Source organism: Equus caballus, chromosome 17 (assembly GCF_041296265.1).
Source record: "Equus caballus isolate H_3958 breed thoroughbred chromosome 17, TB-T2T, whole genome shotgun sequence".
NCBI classification, from domain to species: Eukaryota; Metazoa; Chordata; class Mammalia; order Perissodactyla; family Equidae; genus Equus; species Equus caballus.
Window position 1 is genome coordinate 89,513,496 of NC_091700.1, and position 22,031 is coordinate 89,535,526.

The 22,031-nt window shown below is 38.9% G+C and overlaps 1 pseudogene; it reads right to left on the reverse strand.

Moving 5' to 3' along the window:
- Positions 1 to 8,117: 8,117 nt before the first annotated feature.
- On the reverse strand, positions 8,118 to 10,366 carry LOC100050821 (asparagine synthetase [glutamine-hydrolyzing]-like; annotated as a pseudogene).
- Between the last annotated feature and the right edge of the window lie 11,665 nt (positions 10,367 to 22,031).

Below are 22,031 nucleotides of genomic sequence, written 5' to 3' on the forward strand. Positions count from 1 at the left end.
CCGTTCCTCTCCGAGATCTCCGGCAATCCCTAGTCCCACGGGGCGGGCAATGGCAGCTGGAGGTCACGCCGCCCTCTGGGCTTCTCTCCGGGCCTCTGCCAGGAGCCCTGAATGCTGGGCGTGGCCCCTCTGCTAATGGCAGACAGAGAGTTTTGTCTGCTGCCTGGCGGAGCTCCGGCGCTTCCCCTCTGGGTCGCCGAACCGGCCTTTGAAAGTTCCCCCGCCCCGGTCCTCTCCGAGATCTCTGGCAATCCCTAGCCCCACGGGGCGGGCAATGGCAGCTGGGGGTCGCCCCGCCCTCTGGGCTTCTCTCCGGGCCTCTCCTGGAGCCGTGAATGCTCAGCGTGGCCCCTCTGCTAACGGCAGACAGACAGTTTTGTCTGCTGCCCGGGTGGAGCTCCGGCGCTTCCCCTCCGGGTTGCCAAACCAGCCTTTGAAAGTTCCCCCAGCCCCGGTCCTTTCCGAGATCTCCGGCAATCCCTAGTCCCACGGGGCGGGCAATGGCAGCTGGGAGACCTCCGTGCCCTCCGTGTCTCTCTCTGGGACCCTCCGGGCGCCCCGAGCACCAGGCTGGGTCTCCCCGCCAATGGCGGGGAGAGACTCTCCCCGCGGGCTCAGGTGTGCAACTCCAAAGTTTCCCTCTGCGTTTAGGAGTAATTGCGGGGGGTTTAGGTAGGGTTCTGGTCACCTGTTTCCTCCGTCGCTCCTCTGTTGTGTTCTCGCTCCTGCCCTAGATGTGTGTGGATCCTCTGGGGGCGTCCGTTGGAAGAAAGCCGCTTGCGGGTACTAGGCTGCCCGTCGGGGTCGGAGAGTTTTCACCTATTTCCACATCCTCCCGGAGGAAAGTCCATCCGCCTTCCAATGTATAGTCGCGTGGGTGTCTCAGACGTCCTGAGATGCTGTCTGGATATCCTTTGTCAAGCGATAAGTGTCCAAATAATTGTAGACTCGAAGGGCGAGAGACAAAGAGGACTACTCACGGCGCCATCTTGGCTCCTCCTCCTCTGCACTCTTTTAATATTGAAAATTATCATGGATTGGAAACCTTTTTTAATCTCTTAAGGGAGCCTGAGTTATAAGGCACAGTATCCGTGGATTTGCTTATTCCAAGGGGAGCACTAGCTGAAATGCTACAAGACTAATGTTTAGTGGTGGATGGGTGGGCCTGAGATAGGGGAGGAAAGTGTCTCAACATCACTGCCTTTCTGAAGCTTTATCTCTGAGACCCGCAGTTTTAATGGTTAGGAGTTCTAATTTCACCCCTCACTGGCAGTGTGACTTGGGCAAGCTAATGGATTTGAGGTAACGAGTAAAGGAGGCTCATGCAATGGATTTTATCTCTGTATTAAATAAAGGACTGTATCCGGTCAGAATGAGGCCTAGATTGGTATAACTTGTCTAGCTTTTTTTTTGTTTTCACTTTTTTACCTTGTTCAGCTTTTTTTTTTTTAACTTTAAATTTTTTATCTTGCCCAGCTTTTGTATTTGTCGGAGAGTATGTGTATCTTCTTTCACAACAGGGCAAGGCAAAGTGTGTTCATCAGCAATTTATATGATTGTCCCTCAATGCCTTGTAGAACAAGGTTACATGGTGTTGTATGTATGTTCTATGTGTATGTAAGTATGTGTATGTATGTTCTAGTTGGTCAAGTTGGTATATGGTAAGTCAAACTGCTGCAGTGTTTCTGATATACAAGAGTAGGCTTTGTGGATTTAGCAGTGCTTGAGGCATTTCAATGTTGAGTAGCACCTCTGGGTGTATGTATGTGTGGATAGCAATCAGTCTGACTACTTGTTAGATACTTTGGTGAAACACTGATTCATTATAGGAGGTTGAAGTTACTGGTTAATTACTCTCTTTTGATATCTAGGTTTTGGGTATATTTTGGGTATCCCTTGTTTTTATTAACACAGAGTTGGGTATATGATTAGTAGTAAAGCTGTCTTCCTAGAGTATGTACTAAAATTGGGTGTAGGAATAAGCTTCTTTTTTTTTTTTTTTAAGATTGGCACGTGAGCTAACAACTGTTCTCAATCTTTTTTTTCTTTTCTTTCTGCTTTTTTACCCCAAATCCCCCCAGTACATAGTTGTATATATTTTAGTTCTGGGTCCTTCTAGTTGTAGCACGTGGGATGCTGCCTCAGTGTGGCCTGATGAGTGGTGCCATGTCCGCGCCCAGGATCCAAACCATGAAACCCTGGGCCACCGTAGCAGAGCGAGAGAACTTTACCACTTAGCCACGGGGCCGGCCCCAGAAATAAGCTTCTTAGAATATAAAACAAATAGGTGTTTATTCATTTTTATTTTTAATTTTACAAATGAAAAAACCTTTTTAAGAAGTACAACATTCATATAGAAAAGGACTTTAAATAATAAGTGTAAAGTTTCATGAACTTCAACAAAGCAGACACACGTTTGTAACCAATGCCCAGATCAAAAAGAGGATATTTCCAGCACAGCAGAAGCCACCTTGGTCCCCTCTCAGTTATTGTTCCCTAAAGAGTAACCACTATCCTGACTTCTAACATCACAGCTTTGTTTTGCCTGTTTTAAACTTAATATAAATGGAATGCTCATTTTTATGTCTGGCTTCTTTGTTCTTTTGTTCAGCCCAATATTTGTGAGATTCATTTTAAGTTGTGCATAGTAATAGTTCATTCATGCTCCATGAGAAACCTTAAACACACACAGAAGCTTACAGAGTAGTACAGTGAACCCTCATTTCCTATCCAGCTTCAACGATTATCAACCCACGTCCCGTCATGTTTCAGTTATCCTCCTACCCACTGTCCCCAGCTACAGATTATTATGAAGTAAACCCCAGGCATGATATTTTTGCCTAGGTGCTTAGTATATTTTTTTCTTACATGTTTAGCAGTTTTACTAGAATATGTTTTAGAGTTGGTTATTCTAAGGTGATTTTCTTAGATACACAGTGCACCCTTTCAAGATAAATGTAAGTCGTCTTTTCTTGTTAGGAAAGTTTTCTTGCAACATAGTTTTCAGTATTTGTTCTCTATTGCTTTGGTTTTCCTCTTTGGGGTCTCCCTCTATGACCATCTTGTTGCCACTTTTGCTCAAGTCTTTTTAATTGCTTTGTTAATTTCTTTTTGATTTAAAAATTTTCCTTATCTCACCTTCTATTTCTTGTAAGGCCTTTTTTTGTATTTGCTCTTGCACTACTTCAATGTAATCTTCATTTCTGAAATTAATTTTTTGTTCTATTTGTTATTTTCTGAATTCTATCATCTCATGTTTTAGTTCTTCTAATTTTTTTCTTAGAAGATTGGCCCTGACCTAACATCTGTTGCCAATCTTTCTCTTTTTGTTTTCTCCTCCAGAGCCCCAGGACATACTTGTATATCCTAGTTGTGAGTCCTTCCAGTTCTTCTATGTGGGATGCCACCACAGGATGGCTTGATGAGTGGTGTGTAGGTCCCCACCTAGGATCTGAAGCAGTGATCTCCTGGGCCGCCAAAGCAGAGTGTGCAAACTTAACCACTATGCCACTGGGCTGCCCCCCTCCCCTTTTTTTTTGCTGAGAAAGATTGGCCCTGAGCTAACATCTATTGCCAATCTTCCTCTTTTTTTTGCTTGAGGAAGATTAGCCTTGAGCTAACAGCTGTGCCAATCTTTCTCTATTTTGTGTGCAGGTCACTGATGAGTGGTGTAGGTCCGTGCTCGAGATCTGAACCTGCAAGCATGGGCCACCTAAGTGGAGCTTGCCAAACGTACTACTATTCTATGGGGCCAGCTTCTAGTTCTTCTAATTTTTATTTATGTTGTTCTCTCAAATCTTCTATCGTTTCATTAATTTGTTTTAGGTCATTTTGAATAATTAGTTTGTGGTTTTCATCCACTTTGTGGGCATGTTTTAAACTTTGCTTTCAGTTTCTTTAGGGATGTTGTTGATGTTATAACATCTTTTCCTCATAATAACTTTGAGATTTGACTGCTTCTGTTTTTGCTATTTATTTTCGTGTGAAATTAATCTGCCTGATCTTTCAGATGGGAGGAATGAGTCAGGAAAAAATTTCCAGCTTCATGATTTAAAGCTCCTTTTTCAGTTTTTGTACAAAGTGTTAAAAAACATTAGCTTGTGCTTTCTGAGCTCTCTTGGCTTCACTTTTTATCTAGACCTTCTTTTACCTTTGCTCCCATGTCCCTGTACTGGTCAATTTGGATTCTTCTCCCTCCAGTTTTCATCTCAGTGTCAGCCTTTATTAACTGTTCTATTGCTGATTTTCGCTGTTTCGATTTTCTCAGGCTTATCAGATACCCTGGCTTCTATTCGCTCCCTTCCTCACAAATGCTGATATTATGCAGATCTTGTGGGTTTTCTTGTTTTTTTACCTTATCCGCTTCTATTTTGGTGTTTGTGGGCATTCCTTATCACTTAGTTTTGTTGTAGGTATTGTTGAAGGCTTTTGGTTTTGTTATCCTAGTTTCTCTGTTTGGGTGGATTTGGGAGATTTAAAAACTGCATCACCATCACCACCGTCTTCTGTAATATATTTAAAAAAGAATTGTTCTGTAGCTAATTAGACCTGTTAGGGTAACTTTTGTATGTGTCTGTGTGAAGAAGATTGGCTCTGAACGAACATCTGTTGCCAATCTTCTTTTTTCTTACGTCCCCAAAGCCCCAGTACATAGTTGTATATCCTAGTTGTAGGTCATTCTTGTTCTTCTGTGTTGGATGCCACCACAGCATGGCTTGATGAACGATATGTTAGGTCCACGCCCAGAATCCAAACTGGTGAACCCCGGGCCACCAAGGCAGGATGCGAACTTAACCACTGGGCCACAGGGCCAGCCCCTGTTAAGGTAACTTTGTGTTATGGATTTTTTCCTTTTGCTTTATCAATAAAACTTCTGTGAACTGATCAGAAATTAGCAAATTTAGTCTTAGATTCCTTGAATTTCATGAATCTTCATTACATATCTCACTTTTAAATTGGTGTCTCTGCCTATATCTTATTCTTGGGGAAGAAAATTAGTTGACTTTACCTTTGAGTCCTCGTGGGCCCATCTCTGTTCTTCCAACTCTGTTCTTTTTTTCTCATTTTAGTCTTCCTTCTTCTCTTTTCTTCTACTTTCTTAGAAGTATATACCCAGTTTCACTGCTTTCAGAAAGGCCATAGTCTAGCAGTAGAGAACACCTACCCACAAATATAATATATGTCACAATATAAGAAATGTCGTAAGAGAGATTGGTCTCATCAGAGTGAAGAGAAAGTAATGATTAATTCTAGCCAGGGAAATCTAAGAAGGCTTCACAGAGGTGGTAACATATGAGGTAGGTTTTGAAGAATGGACAGGAATTAAGTGGATGTACAAAACAACTTACTCAAAGAAACTATTTTAGAGCAGTTCCCTTGAAATTGGATCACTTTTCTTCTCCCATGACAATTTCTCTATAGTAGATCAACTCATATTGATCTTAGACTTATTTTCTCATACTCACATATTAATGTAAATATGTCTAATAGAAACCAGGGGAGTACATGATTTTACTGCTGGGAGTGGACGGTAGATTAAAAAGAGTAAATTAAGAACAGGAACTACTTATATTGGAAGAACAGGTAGAAGAAGAGGGCCAGTGAGGGATACTGGTAAGTGAAGTCAGAGACTTACAAGGTAAACCAGGAGACAGTAGTCTCAGAAAAGCCAAGGAGGAAGAGCATTTCAATAATGAGTCAATGATCAACAATATCAAATTATACAGACAAGTTAAGTTGAATGCACCTTGAAGCAAGGCATTGGATTTAGTAGTTACAAGGTCACTAAGGATTCTTAGTATATTTTTTTAATGAAGATTATGATAGTTTACAACCTTGTGGAATTTCAGTTGTACATTATTGTCAGTCGTGTTGTAGGTGCTCCACTTCACCCTTTGTGCCCTCCCCCCACCCCCCCTTTCCCTTGGTGACCACCGATCAGTTCTCTTTGTCTACATGTTTAACTTCCACCTATGAGTGGAGTCATACAGCGTTTGTCTTTCTCTATCTGGCTTATTTCACTTAACATAATACTCTCAATGTCCATCCATGTTGTGGTGAATGGGACGATTTTATCCTTTTTTATGGCTGAATGGTATTCCATTGTATATATATACCATATCTTTTTTATCCAATCATCAGTTGATGGGCACTTAGGTTGCTTCTATGTCTTGGCTATTGTAAATAATGCTGCAATGAACATAGGGGTGCATGGGACTTTTGGAATTGCTGATTTCAAGTTCTTTAGATAGATACCCAGTAATGGGATGGCTGGGTCATATGGTATTTCTATTTTTAATTTTTTGAGAAATCTCCATACTGTTCTCCATAGTGGTTGCACCAGTTTTCATTCTCACCAGCAGGGTATGAGGGTTCCTTTTTCTCCACAACCGCTCCAACATTTGTCATTTTTTGCTTTGTTTATTTTTGCCATTCTAACAGATGTAAGGTGATATCTTAGTGTAGTTTTGATTTGCGTTTCCCTGATGATTATTGATGATGAGCATCTTTTCATGTGTCTACTGGCCATCCAGTATATATCTACTTTGGAGAAATGTCTGTTCATGTCTCCTGCCCATTTTTTGATCAGGTTGTTTGATTTTTTGTTGTTGAGTTGTGTAAGTTCTTTATATATTATGGAGATTAACCCTTTGTCAGATATATAACTTGTAAATATTTGTTCCCAATTAGTGTGTTGTTTTTTTGTTTCAATCCTGTTTTCCCTTGCCTTGAAGAAGCTCTTTAGTCTGATGAAGTCCCATTTGTTTATTCTTTCTATTGTTTCCCTTGTCTGAGAAGACATGGTGTCCAAAAAGATCCTTTTGACACTGACGTCAAAGAGTGTACTGCCTGTATTTTCTTCTATAAGCCTTATGATTTCAGGTCTAATCTTTAAGTCTTTGATCCATTTTGAGTTTATTTTTGTGAATGGTGAAGAAGAATGGTCAATTTTCATCCTTTTACATGTGGCTGTCCAGTTTTGCCAGCACCATTTTTGAAGAGACTCTTTTCTCCATTGTATGCCCTCAGCTCCTTTGTCGAAGATTAGCTGTCCGTAGATGTGTGGTTTTATTTCTGGGCTTTCAATTCTGTTCCGTTGATCTGTGCACCTGTTTTTGTACCAGTACCATGCTGTTTTGATTACTGTAGCTTTGTAGTATGTTTTGAAGTCAGGGATTGTGATGCCTCCGGCTTTGTTCTTTTTTCTCAGGATTGCTTTAGCAATTTGGGGTCTTTTGTTGCCCCATATGAATTTTAGAATTCTTTCTTCTATTTCTGTAAAGAATGACATTGGGATTCTGATTGGGATACGGTTGAATCTGTAGATTGCTTTAGGGAGTATGGACATTTTAACTATGTTTATTCTTCCAATCTATGTGCGTGGAATGTCTTTCCATCTCTTTACATCGTCATCAATTTCTTTCAGGAAAGTCTTGTAGTTTTCATTGTATAGGTCTTTCACTTCCTTGGTTAAATTTACCCCAAGATATTTTATTCTTTTTGTTGCAATTGTGAATGGGATTGTGTTCTTGAGTTCTTTTTCTGTTAGTTCCTTGTTAGAGTATAGAAATGGTACTGATTTATGTATGTCGATTTTATACCCTGCAACTTTGCTGTAGTTGCTGATTATTTCTAATAGTTTTCCAGTGGAGTCTTTGGGGTTTTCTATATATAAGATCATGTCATCTGCGAACAGCGAGAGTTTCACTTCTTCATTGCCTATTTGGATTCCTTTTATTTCCTTTTCCTGCCAAATTGCTCTGGCAGATTCTTAGTATTTTTATTTGTTTCATTTTGCTTCGGATACTTAGAGATTGCCTAAAATTTAATTTTGTTTTAGGTGTAAAATATTTACATAGTTTCAAAGTCAAGTATACAAAACATGTCTGACTTCTATATCTGTCTCCTCCATCTTATTCCTTCTCCCACCCCACTGGTAACCATTTCTTTTTAATTTCATGATTTATTTTTTGTTGTCTTTTAGATTTTAGATTTTTATTTTTTTCATGTCCAAGTAAGTCTGAGGAGTTGACCCTCATTTCTGTCCCTACCTGCCCTCAAACCTGCTACCCTTCACAGGAAGATGAAACACTTTCAGTCTGTAGCTTAGAGAGTGCCTAAGCTTTGGCAGCTGACTTGTAATGGGTCAGAGTGCAGGCAGAAGTGTTAGTGGCATTGATCCACTTGGGCATCCATTAACTGGTCAGCCAGTCAGACTGCCCTGGGTAGTGGCATTCAAAGATTTTCTAGTAGTAATAGCCTTCTTTAGTTTTAGGGATACTGAAGGGAAACTTTTGTCCTGAAGTTGCCATCCTTGCATCATCAACCTGTAATCAATATATTCTGTAAAATCCTATACCAGAAATGCTTCTTCTTCTTTTCTTTTTTTTTAAATTGGCACCTGAGCTGAAATCTGTTGCCAGTCTTTTTTTTCTTCTTCTTCTTCTTCCCAAAGACCCCCAGTACGTAGTTGTATATTCTAGTTGTAGGTCCTTCTGGTTGTGATATGTGGGACACCACCTCAGCATGGCTTGATGAGTTGTGCTAGGTCTGCGCCCAGGATCTGAACTGGTGAAATCCCGGGCCGCTGAAGCAGAGCATGTGAACTTAACCACTTGGCCACGGGGCCAGCTCCCTAAACCAGAAATTCTTAACTGAGGTTATCCCATCACTGAGGTCTTCTTTCAGTCACCAGAGAATCTCTTTAAGTATTGGATCAGAGTCCTCAAATATCTCTCTCAGATTTTTTTTCTATCCCCTTCTCCAGAATTCTCATTTCTGGTAACAGAGACAAGTAATAGGAAGTAAATTGATGTTCCAGGAATGGGACTGTCAGTTCAAGGCTGTGGGCAGCAGTAGTTTGATCTGTGTGGAGAACATCAAACAAATAGGGTTCTTTCAGAAGTCTCTCGCTCTCCTCCTTGACTTTTTTAGAAGAAGTTGATTGTGAAAATATATATAACCCTGTGTAAGTTCATCTGAACCTTCTCCAGAGAAGATCACCATGCTGTCTGTGTTCTTCCAAATGTACTTGGAAATTAAATATATATCTACTGAAGCATGAACTGTTGTAATGTCATAAGTTTCCAAGGAAAATATGACTTTATGCAGAACCTGAATGCCTTCCTCAGAGTTAAAAAAGGCTTCCTGATGTTCACACTGCATGTGATTTGCCACCTTTCTAGCAGCCAGTGAATTGGGACTGTCTTCCATGCCAAACGCAAATGTCTGGAGAACATACTATGCTTGAGCCTCTCTTAGCTGCTTCAGCAGGGTGACAGCAACCAAGCTGGAATCCAAGCTCCCTGATAAAAGGCATCCAGTCCTTCTGTATGTCATCAAATATTTTATAATAGCATTCTCACAAAGGATCCAGAAGTATGCATGTATATGAAGAGGAAAAAAATCACATGAATAAATCTACTTTCCCAAACATTAATTACTTTATCCCAATGGAATCACAGCAGGTATACCTTGTTTGAGGTTCGGTTTTAAGGCTTCTTCCCCCTGTCTGCTGCAGCATCAGTTTTCCTCCTCTCCACTGGATCATTTATAACATATGCATAGACATACATGCTGTAATATCTCTCATCACTATTTCTTACTCTCCTTTATAGCTAGAGTCCTTGAAAGAGGTATCCATACTTGCTGTCTCCGATTCTCCTCACTTTTTCTTCACAATTTCTATCTCAAAACCTGGGAATACTTTCTCCACATTGTTATAGAGGGCATGCAGATGTTCATCTCTACAGCAATGGTATTTAGGCATTTTCACTGATGCAACTTTACCATTTGGCTTTAAATCCAAAACTTGATACTGTCCTGGAAGAAAAGTTTCCACTTTGAAAAAGGAATTGTGGTGTGCTTCAAGTTAACAGGACCTTTAACTTCTGAACACACAGCCAAAAATCCATCTTCTCTCATGGCTTTAAATAAAGGCCTGACTCCGTAGGTGTCTGTGCCCAGGAACACTTTCTTATTGGAGACATCCAATAAAACAAATGCAAACATCCCATTTAACATACAAATTGTTTGCTCAGTTCCTCCTTTGTCATAAAGATGAAGGATTATCTCGCCATCAACTTTGGTCTGGTAATCAAATTCAAAATGGTGTTTCATCACCTTGTGGTTGTAGATTTCACCATTGTAAGAGAGCCACAAATAAGGATATTTCTTTGCTCCAACTGGCTACGTTCCAAACAGCTGGTCAACTACCACCAACTGGTGAAATCCAAAGCAGGAGTTGATGTCCATTGACATTCTGAGGACAAAATGCATCTAGACTTCTGTGTGTAATCTTCATATCACTTAGACACTAATCAGAGAGACAATCATCACTGCCCAAAAGGGTCCAAATGCCACACATGGTGCAGGGGAGCTACAGGCTCTCTGGGCATGAGCAAGCCAGACTGGTGGGAGGAACGGAGGCAGGGACTGTGGATATCTCCATTGTTTATTATTAATATAAGCATATCTGTATATGTATATCTATATCTACAGTCCTTTATTAGATAAATGCTAGCAAACTATACATACTTTTCTCTACCTTGATTTTTTCTCTTAACAATCTATCCTGAAAATCACTCCACTGTCGTATATAGAGATTTTCCTCATTCCTTTTTACAGGTACATGGTACCCCATTGTATGAGTGTTCTGGTGCATTTTAACAGGGAATAAGGGTGATAAGAAAGATTCAAAGTATGGGAAACCTTTTGGAAGAGGAGGTATTTTATTTTGCCAACTTGTGGGTATCTCAAGGGTCCCAGAAGAGGCTGAGATGATGGTGTCAACAGAGAGATGGGTGAACATGATTAATACAAGGTTGCTGCTGGTTCTAGATCATAAACCTCTTTGTTCTCTGAGCTGAAGAGGAGCTGGAAGGATTTGAAGAAAGAAATAGCCTTTTTCCTTTCCCCCTATACTTCCTTATTTTATATACTCTTTTATTCCATTAGGTTTTAATGCAAGCCTAGAGTTAACCTGGAGTACAGCTGTCTCTCACAGGAAAAGCATCTAACAGGATATCAGGAAGGTCCTGCTTTTACTTTTGTGAAACCACTTTCCTAATGATTGCTATTTCTCCTTGACTCCTTCTGGAATCAGTTCATTGGGTAGATGAAATGTCCCTTCAGAAATCTCTCAACTGAGTAAACAATAAAATAATTTTCCTCCAAAGCCCTATTATACACTAGATCCCAAAATTCGCTCTTTAGTGAATCCCATCTCTCATCATGCTCGGCCATATTGTTTGTAAATCTTACTAAAGACAGTGTTTCAATTGTGCTATATGATAGCATAGCTGGGAACATACACATATGCAAAACCCTCAGTGGAGTTAATAGAACAAAAATCAGGGAAAGTAGAACATAGAAAATGTTTGCTCTTTTGTTTACCTGTCAGCCCACTTCTTCACCTCTCCTCAAAGAGAAGAGTTGCTAAGATGATTGGTCATACTCAACTGACCCAATCATGCAGAGAATGGGATCACCGTGCTTTAACAGATTATACACAAAGCCTATATGAGGAAGATTTTTAAAAAGTCCTGAAAAATCACAAAAGTAGGATTAAACAAAAATAGCAACTCTACATTCTTTGTTCTTGGATAGGACCAATCAACATAAATATGTCAAATCTCCCCAGGTTAATATATAGATTTAATATAATTCCCCAAAAAGATGCCAGCAAAATTTTTCTTGGCACTGGATCCTAAACTTCATATTGAAAAATAAATAATCAAGAATACTTATGAACATCTTCAAAAGGAAGAGCAATAAGAGGGGACTGGCCTTACTACATATTAAAAATTACTATGAGGACCCTATAATTAAAACAATGTGGTGTTGATGCCTGGCTAGACAGGCAAACCAAAGGAAATAGTTCCAAGTACATATGGAAATTTAGCATGTGATGAAGGTAGCATCTCAAATCATTGAAGGAAAAGATTAACTTTTTAAAGTTGGTGTTAGCATGACTGGAGAGTCATTTAAAAAAACATACATTTGGATTTATGTCCTTTACCTTACATTAAAATAGACTCCAAGTAGATTAGTTATTTCAATGTAAAAAAGTGAAAACATAAGCTCAAGAAAAAATATATGTCCATTTCTTTATAACTTGGACATGAGTGAAGCCTTTCTATAATAATTCAAATTCCAGAAGTCATAGAGAAACATTGATACATTAAAATACATCTGTCTATTTATCTAAATAGATAGATAGATATAAACTTCTGCTTGGCAAAAACATCATAAAGTCAAAAGACAAATGAAAAACTGGTAGAAAATATTTGCAGCTTAAACTACACAAAATAGCTAATTTCTATCATAGATAAATAACTCAAAAAATAAAGAAGAGTATTGATAGATGCTATAACGTGGATGAACATTTTGCTAAGGGAAAGAAGTCAGGCACAAAAAAATTACATACTGTGTGATACCATTTATATGAAACATCCAGAATAGGCAAATCTAGAGACAGACTCTAAGGACAAATAAAACCGCAAAAATATTTTAAATTTTATTCAATAACTTTATTGTTGGTAATATTGTTGTTCTTGTACTTTTGTATATTATAAAATATTATAAAATAAATATACTTTTGTATATTATAAAATAAAACAAGTAAATATTACTTTTATTAGCACCCAAGATTTACAAGTTAAGAAGATAAGAAACAAAGTATTGTAATTTTAACTTTGAATTGGAACTATCAATATAAAGTCATGATATATATATTTTTTTAATTCAACAATGTGTGCCTAGTACTTGTGCCAGGCACAGGAGATACAACAGTGAATAATAAAGGTATAGTCCCTACTATGATAGAATTTACAGGAGGTATATATGTTAAATAAATAATTGCATAGATAATTACAGTGGAATTAAGCCTAGCATTTAAGTAAGAGTTTACACCATCTGCATTCAACACATGAAGTTCCCCAGCCTGAAAAACAGCCCAGCCTGGAATGCACCCTTATTGTTATGTCAAAATACTCAGTGCTCACTTTAAGAAAGAATGAGAGTTCAGAGTGAGGACAGTTTGTGCCTACAAATGAAAAATTGGGATCATTCCGCATGTGTGGAAATGGAAACTTACTTTGCTAATAACAGGAATTAAACACACAGGCTGGTGGTGAGTTGCCCAGGCTTATACTGACAAGCAATGGTGCCTACCTTTCCCAGACAATATTAAGACGTATTCTGCATCTTCCCTTCTCCCTCTAACAAGAAACATCCTGTTTTGGAGCCAAGCACGATTGTGAAAGGAATTGGCAGCGAGTTTTCAGGTCATAGTTTGCATGGGAAATCAATATCCAGCAGGACCTTAAATCAAGATGTCACTTAGCGTGATTGGTCCAGCGCCAGTGACAGAATTCTCTGGGAGAATTCTGGGAGATTGTCTGGGAGAATGAGAGTGAGGGAGACCCTGATTTGTAGTGTTTTCTGATTTCCATTGTGTAAATATTTCCACAGGCTGATTTCAAGCTACTGAAGATTTAACAACCGTCTGGCAAGATTCTTGATAATTTCACAATGGATTCTCATAAACTGATTCTACCTGGCTCCAGTAAACCATTACTTATAGGCACTGTAGTTAGGAAGTAACAAGCTGTTCATCAACAATACAGAGCCTCAGACCAAAAAAGGTGAAAGAAATATATGGGAACATGAAGAAAATATGTACAGATTGAAGTGCAACAAGTATGGTGTCAGTTCCCTGACTTCGCATGTTCCCTGGCTCTTGGGCTGTCTCCTTCACGCAGTCATTAATTTTTTCTTATAGTCCTGAGTGGAAGCTGTTTTCCTGCAGTTTTCTGCTTCTGGAGGATTCCTAAGAAGTCTCAGGTTGAGGTCTCTGGCAAGGAACAGTCTTCCTGATTAAGAGGGCCTTATTTTTCCTTCATTAACAAACAAGGATGCAAGGATCAACACCCTAGAGTTTAGTGTGTGAGTTGTTAATAGTGCCTGTAAGGTCTTTTCTATTGAATGATGTCGAGGGAGTCTTTTTCTGATGTCTCTTTCAGAAGATGAAGCCTCTGGGTTTTAAATAGTAAATAGGGTTGTTTTGAAGGATGTTTTGGAAAAGCTACTCGTGTCTGTTGATAAAACCGTATATTGATTCCACTTATATGAAGTACCTAGAATAGTCAAATTCATAGGGACAGAGTGTAGGATGGTGGTTGCCAGGGGCTGAGGGGAGGGGAAAATGGAGAGTTAGTGTTTAATGGGTGCAGAGTTTCAGTTTTGCAAGATGAAAAAAGTTCTGGACAAATTAGTGGTTACCAGAGGGGAAGGGGATGGGGAGAGGGCAAAAGGGGTAAAGGCGCACATGTGTATGGTGATGAATAAAACCTAGACTATTGATGGTGAACACGGTGCAGTCTATACAGAGACGGTTATATAGTAATGCACACCTGAAATTACACAATGTTATAAGCCAATATGACCTCAATGAAATAATTTTAAAATAAAGTTCTGGAGATAGATGGTGGTACAATGTGAATGTACTTAATGCCACTGAACTTATAGACTTAAAAATGGTTAAAACAGTGAATCTCATGTTATGTACAATTTACTATAATTTAAAAAAATTTTAAAAACTGAGTGTATCACGTGAGTCATTTGCAATGTCAGCCTGTAATAAGGCAGAGTCTATAATTGGGGTAACATTCCCAGGCAGATAAGATGCCTAACTATCAGTTAATACGTTGAAAGTCACTCTATGGAGCTTACTTCATTTTCAGTATGACAAAAGGCATCAGTTTAAGCCAAGAAAGTTCAAGAGTTTCTAAAAATTTAACTAGAGTCGAGAATTCTATTTGTCCTTTCTATATTACCTGGGGGTTGAGGGTGCCATGGGCGGTGAAGTGTTGAGCTTTACAAAGTTCCTTAATAAAAATTCCTATGAAATGAGTGCTTCTGCCCCTGGAGAGAGCGAGTTCACGATTTCCTAGGTGGGAAACTGAATACTATGGCTAAAGCTGTGGTTTTCTCAAAAGAGAAAACTTCATTTTGATAATAAACATGCATTTACCAAAACACTTTGTTTGGGTCTCCCATTGTTGGGGCAATTTTATACAGTTCATTTGTAGGTGTTTGAAGAAGCTTCAGTTGTATTCTCTTTTCTATATTTAGAGGTTTGTGTTTTTTTTTTTTTTTAAAGATTTTATTTTTTCCTTTTTCTCCCCAAAGCCCCCCGTTACATAGTTGTATATTCTTCGTTGTGGGTCCTTCTAGGTGTGGCATGTGGGACGCTGCCTCAGCGTGGTTTGATGAGCAGTGCCCTGTCTGCACCCAGGATTCAAACCAATGAAACACTGGGCCGCCTGCAGCAGAGCGCGCGAACTTAACCACTCTGCCACGGGGCCAGCCCCATGGAGGCTTGTGTTTTTTTTAAGATCAGCACCTGAGCTTACATCTGTTGCCAATTTTCTTTTCCTTTTTTTTAAATCTCTTTCTCCTTCTCCCCAAAGTCCCGCAGTACATAGTTGTACTTTCTAGTTGTAGGTCCCTCTGGTGGTGCCTTGTGGGACCCCGCCTCAGCACCGCCTGGTGAACGATGCCATGTCGGCGCCCAGGGTCCAAACTGGTGAAACCCTGGGCTGCAGAAGCGGATTGTGCGAACTTAACCACTTGGCCATGGGTGCCGGCTCCTATATTTATAATTTTACCAGGATTTTTTGCAGGCGGTAGGACATGCACTAGAAACATCCTTGACTGTGCTTTAAAGTGTTTCCACCCCCATCGTTGGATTGGGATGGCTGCCAAGCTATCTCTGCTATGATAATAAGACTGAAGAGCTTGCCTACTATGTTAATGAGCACTCCTGGGATGGAAGAGGGTGGGATCTCCTGAAGTATGATACACAATTAATTTAGAAGGATATAATCAATGATTACTTTGGGAAAGAACATGTTATGGACATTAAGGTCAGTGACACAGCTCCAGGGCCCTTTAAGTCATAAAGTGTAGTATGATTGTCTTTGACAATAGTATTGAAACCTAGAAACAAAATAATTTGTAGACAATTATTTTACCAGTTTTAGTGGTTTGCAATTGGGTATCTCAGTAGTCTTTATTCAGGAGGTGGGAACAATGAAGAAGAGCTGAAGAGGTCATTGGTAAGTGTACAAAAGAGAGTTAACACAGCAAACCTCAAGTGACTATCCTTAGAATGGCCTGCTTGCCACCTTGGCCCTTGGCTGGATTTCAGGAGTGTTCTTACTGTTCCCCACTGGTAAGGGTAGCATGCTGTGCTCAGACTGTGCAAACAATGTGGTTTATGCTGAATGCCTGCTTTCTTGCTGGAAATCTGGATACATGCTAGACAGAGGGTGCCTACATGACCAGCCCCTAATAGAAATGTTGGTCACTGAGTTTCTGATAACCTTCCCTGGGCAGAAACATTGCACATATGCATTTTCATTGCTGGGAAAAGAGTGTGCTCTGTGTGACCCCTCATGGGAAGGTCTCATGGGCTGAATGTGTCTCCCGCAAATTCATACGTTGAAGCCCTAATCCTCAATGTGACTGTATTTGGAGACAGGGCCTTTATGGACGTAATTGAAGGTTAAATGAGGTCATAAGGGTGGGACCCTAATCCTGTAGGATTAGTGACCTTATAAGAAGAGATATCAGAGATCTCTCTCCCTGCACACGCACACACATGGAAGGACCATGTGAAGACACAGTGGGAAGGCACTGTCTTACCAGCCAGAAGAGAGGTCTCGCCAGAAACTAAATTGGCCAGCACCTTGATCTTGGACTTCTAGCCTCCAAAACTGTGAGAAAATCAATCTCTGTTTAGGCTACTCAGTTTGTGGTATTTTGCTATGACAGCCCTAGGAAACTGATACAGCCTCCCTCAGGAAGGGCAGCCCGTCCTCAAATTCATAGACCGGCATTCCCGTATACTGTTTCATCCCTTCATTACGTATGTACGCATCCTTCAATAATATGAGATTGTTTCACTTATTTGAAAGCTTTTCTAAAAATTTTATCAAACCGTATGTGTTCTTCTGCAACTTCTTTTTCTTTTATTTATTTCTGTCCAATCTTATATTTGTGAGATTTATTCACGTGGATACTTCTGCTATAGTTCTAGAATGATGCAAAATACTTTCTAAAATGCAAATACAACATCACTTTGTGGATTAAGATGCTTCAGATTTCCCACCTCAAAGAAAAGGGATAAAAAACACAATCATCTATAGAGAATGTGTAGGGTACTGGGTGTGGCAAATGGAGACGCTTTTGAATATTTTTGGGTGGGAATCCCTGCATTGTTAAATATTTTGATAACTCAAGAGGAGTGGAAAATTTTGAATTTTATGTGAAAGCTGCCATTTTTTTTTTAAAGGAAGATTGGCCCTTAGCTAACATCAGATGCCAATCTTCCTCTCCCTCCCACCCCTGAAAGCCCCAGTACATAGTTGTACATCCTAGTTGTATGTCCTTCTAGTTATTCTATATGGGAGGCTGCCACAGCATGGCTTGATGATTGGGGTGTAGGACCATGCCCAGGATCTAAACCAGTGAACCCCGGGCTGCCAAAGCGGAGTGCACGAACTTAACCACTACGCCACTGGGCTGGCCCCATAGCTGCCATATTTTAAATATAGTTAACTAATTCAATTTCACATACGTGCACACACACACACAGGGCTAAAGCCAAACACAGCCTTGTCCCACATGTGCCCCACTTTTTGCCACAATGAGATTTGTGGCCTCAAAGATAAAAACCCTACACTCTGAGTATAATATTTACTTTCTTCAGGATCTGACCCTTTCCTATTCCCTCAGTTTGTGTCTAAACACTTTCTTTGCTCAAGTTGTACCATTTTTGATTTGTGAATGCAGGCTGCTGGATTCACGCTTAATGAGTATAGCACAAGCTATTCTCTCTGCCTGAAAGTCTTTAATCCAGAATACCTATTTGTCTACCTTTCAGTTACCTTTTTTAAAATGGTGGTAAACTTTTTATTTTGAAAAAGTTATAGATTTATAGAAAAGTTGTAAAGACAAAATACAGAGTTCCCATGCACTCCTTGCTCAGTTTCCCCTAATGTTAACATCTTACATTGCTGTGGTACATTTGTTAAAACTAAGAAACATCATTGGTGCATTATTACTAACTAACCTCTAGCACCTGTTTGGATTTCAGTAGTCTTTACAGTTTTTAGTTTCAGGATCCAATCCAGGATACTGCATTGCATTTAGTCATCATGTCTCCTTAGTCATCTCTTGTCTGTGATAGTTTCCGTCTTCCTCTTTTTAATGACCTTGTCAATTTTGGGGAGTATTTTTTAATTAATTAATTAATTATTTAAAATTTTCAGCTTTATTGAGGTATAATTGACATAAAAATTGTAAGATATTTAAAGTGCACATCGTTGTGATTTGATATACATACACATGGTGAATGGATTTCTCCCATCTGGTTAATTAATACATCCAACACCTCACAGAGATAGATATATATAGATATAGATATAGATATAGATATAGATATAGATATAGATATATAGATATACGTTTTGGTAAGAACAATTAAGCTCTTCTCTCTTAGGAAATTTCCATTATATAATACAATGTTATCAACTACAGTCATATTTTATATTAGATCTTCAGACCTTACTTATCTTATTGCTGAAAGTTTGTACTCTGTTACCAGCCTCTCCCTATTTCCCCCACCACTCAGCCCCTGGCAACCACTTTTCTACTCTGTTCCTACGAGTTTGACTTTTTTTCTTATTTTTTAGATTCCACATATAAGTGATATGATGCAGTATTTATCTTTCTCTGTCTGGCTTATTTCACATAGCATAATGCCCTCTAGGTCCATCGATGTTCTTGTAATTGGCAGAATTTCCTTCTTTCTCATGGCTGAATAATATTCCATTATATATATACCACATCTTTATCCATTCATCTGTTGATGAACACTTAGTTTGCTTCTATATCTTGGCTATTGTAAATAATGCTGCAATGAACATGGGAGTGCGGATATCTCTTCAATATCCTGTTTTCATTTCCTTTGGATATATACCTAGAAGTGGGATTGCTGGATCATATGGTAGTTCTATTATTAATTTTTTTATGAACCTCTATATTGTTTTCCATAGTAGCTGTGCCAATTTACATTCCCATCAGCAGTGCACAAGGGTTCCCTTTTCTCTACATCCTTGTGAACACTTGTTATCTCTTGTTGTTTTCATGATAGTCATTATAGGAGGTGTGAGGCGATATCTCACTGTGGTTTTATGTACATTTCCCTGGGGATTAGTGATGTTGAATACCTTTTCATGTACATGCCATTTATATGTCTTCTTTGGAAAAATGTCTGCTCAGTTCCTCTGCCCAGTCTTTAATCAGATTATTAATTTTGTTATTGAGTTGTGTGAGTTCATTATATATTATAGATATTAACCCCTTATAAGATATATGATTTGTAAATATTTTCTCCCAGTCTGTAGGTTGCCTTTTCATTTTGTTGTTGATTTCCTTTGTTCTGCAGAAGTTTTTAGTTTGATGTAGTCCCACTTGTTTATTTTGCTTTTGCTGTCTTTGCTTTTGGTGTCATATCAAAGAAAATCATTAAGAAGACCAGCATCAAGGAGCTAACCACCTACATTTTTTTCTGGGAGTTTCATGGTTTCAGATCTTACATTTAAGTTTTTAATCCATTTTGAATTGATTTTTGTGTATGGTATAAGATAGTGGTCCAGTTTCATTCTTTTGCATGTGGCTCTCCAGTTTTCCCAACACCGTTTATTGAAAAGACTATCCTTTCCCCAGTGTATATTTTTGGCTCCTTTGTTGTAAGATAATTGACTATATATACATGAATTTATTTCTGGGTTCTCTATTCTGTTCCATTGATCTATGTGTCTGTTTTTATGCCAATACCATACTGTTTTTATTACTAAAGCTTTGTAATATAGTTTGAAATCAGGAAGAGTGATGCCTTTAGCTGTGTTCTTCTTTCTCAGGATTGCTTTGGCTATGCAGGTCTTTTGTGATTCTAAACAAATTTTAACATTGTTTTTTCTAGTTCTATGAAAAATGCCGTTGAAATTTTGATAGGAATTGCTTGAATCAGTAGATGGCTTTGAGTAGTGTGGACATTTTAACAATATTAGTTCTTCCAATCTATGAGCACAGAATATCTTTCCATTTATTTGTGTCTTCTTCAATTACTTTCACCAATGTTTTAAAGTTTTCAGTGTACAGATCTTTCACCTCCTTGGTTAAACATATTCTTGGTATTTGACGCAATTGTAAATAAGATTGTTTTCTTAATTTCTCTTTCTGATAGTTTGTTACTAGTGTATATAAATGCAACAGATTTTTGTGTATTGATTTTGTATCCTGTAGCTTTTTGTATACCTGTGTAGAAAGGCAGTATAGCAGAGTAGAGTGTATGTGCTCTGGACTCATATTGCCTAGGTTCGTTATCCAAACTCTGCCACTCACTAGCTGTTCACCTTGGGCAAACTGTTTAATTGGCTCACCTGTAAAAAGAGAGTAATAACAGTATCCATCTTACTGAGTTGTTATAAGGATTGAGAATACATTTAGACCACTTAGAACAGACAGTCTCTGACATAGACTAAGCATTCAATAAATGTTAATTATTATTATTTTATCCACTCCATCTCTTTCATTTGAATTGACTCTTTGTAGCTCTTGATCTTTTAGGATAGAATCGAGTTTATCCTTTATCTACATGTATTAGAAAGAATAAGCAAGGAAGTTTCCTAAACGACAGTATTTAAAAATGTTACTTGTTCCCCAAAGCAGATATGAAAGGATTGGGGGACCCTGGACTACTTTGCTTAAAGACAATGGTCATAAACTATTACTAATTTGTTCCTGTGCAAATAAAAATTGTTATGCATAGGTGCGAGGGGCTCAAGTGTATTTGGGAATTTCCCCAAGATCTTCCATAATAGTTGAGTTCAGTTCTTTGGCCAATAAATTATGACCCAAATGAGAAGGTCACTTGACACAAAATATGGCTACTTAAAGCTTAAGAAATCTCTTATGGTTGCTATGCTAAGAAAAAGCTCTGAGCATGGCTGCATCTCATGGGCTATTTAGAGGTGGGCTTTTGTGTAGTGATACATAATTTGATTCTTCTTATTTTTTTTTCAGCGTGCTACTTTTGACTCTAGATAAATGTTAAACTCCTTTAGGAAAGAGACCACATTTTTGTATTTCTGTTACACTAACTGGAACAAAAAAACTCAATAAACTTTTATTGAACAAAGACAGCTCTGATTTTAGTGACAGTATACATATACTATTTAATTGAAGATGGTGAAGTAACTTCATTTATCAGTAAGCATCTATATCAGTATGTTCTTAGGTGCAAACAATGGGAGAGTCTAGCTAGTTTAAATAGAAATGGAATCTACTAAGGAACGTAAGTCACAAGATCTCCAAAGGGCTCAAGAGTCAACTTGGAGGATACACAGCCAGGAAAAAATGCCCCAATGTTACTACAAGACCCCAACAAAGATCCCACTGCCACTGGGACTCGACATGAACCCTGTAGCTAGGTAGTTGATGGCAGAATCTCTGCCATTGGTACCTCCAATAGCTGGAAGCCTCTGCTGCTGCCTCACCAGAAAATGGGGCTCTGTGTAGCAACTGCTTCATCACATTGCTATGTTGAATCAATGTCTTTTTAGGATTCAGCTACTGGTGCAGCTAGGTCATTTGCCTGCACCTAACTGTAAGGGAGGAAGACAAAGTAAGTGTCTGGTTTTATCTTGCGAAGAACTCACCATGTGGGAAACTCCCCCAAATTAGAAAGGTGTTCAAATGATGGTAGATGCCCATAAAACATGACATGTCTTCAGGCACTACACAGAATGTGGCCAAAAAGCCAGTGTCAATCCTTGAAATGTTGGTTATAGGTTCCTGCTATTGACTAAATGTTTGTGTCCTTCCAAAATTCATATGTTGAAGGCTAATCCCCTGCATGATGGTATTTGGAGGTGGGGCCTTTGAAAGGTAATTAGATC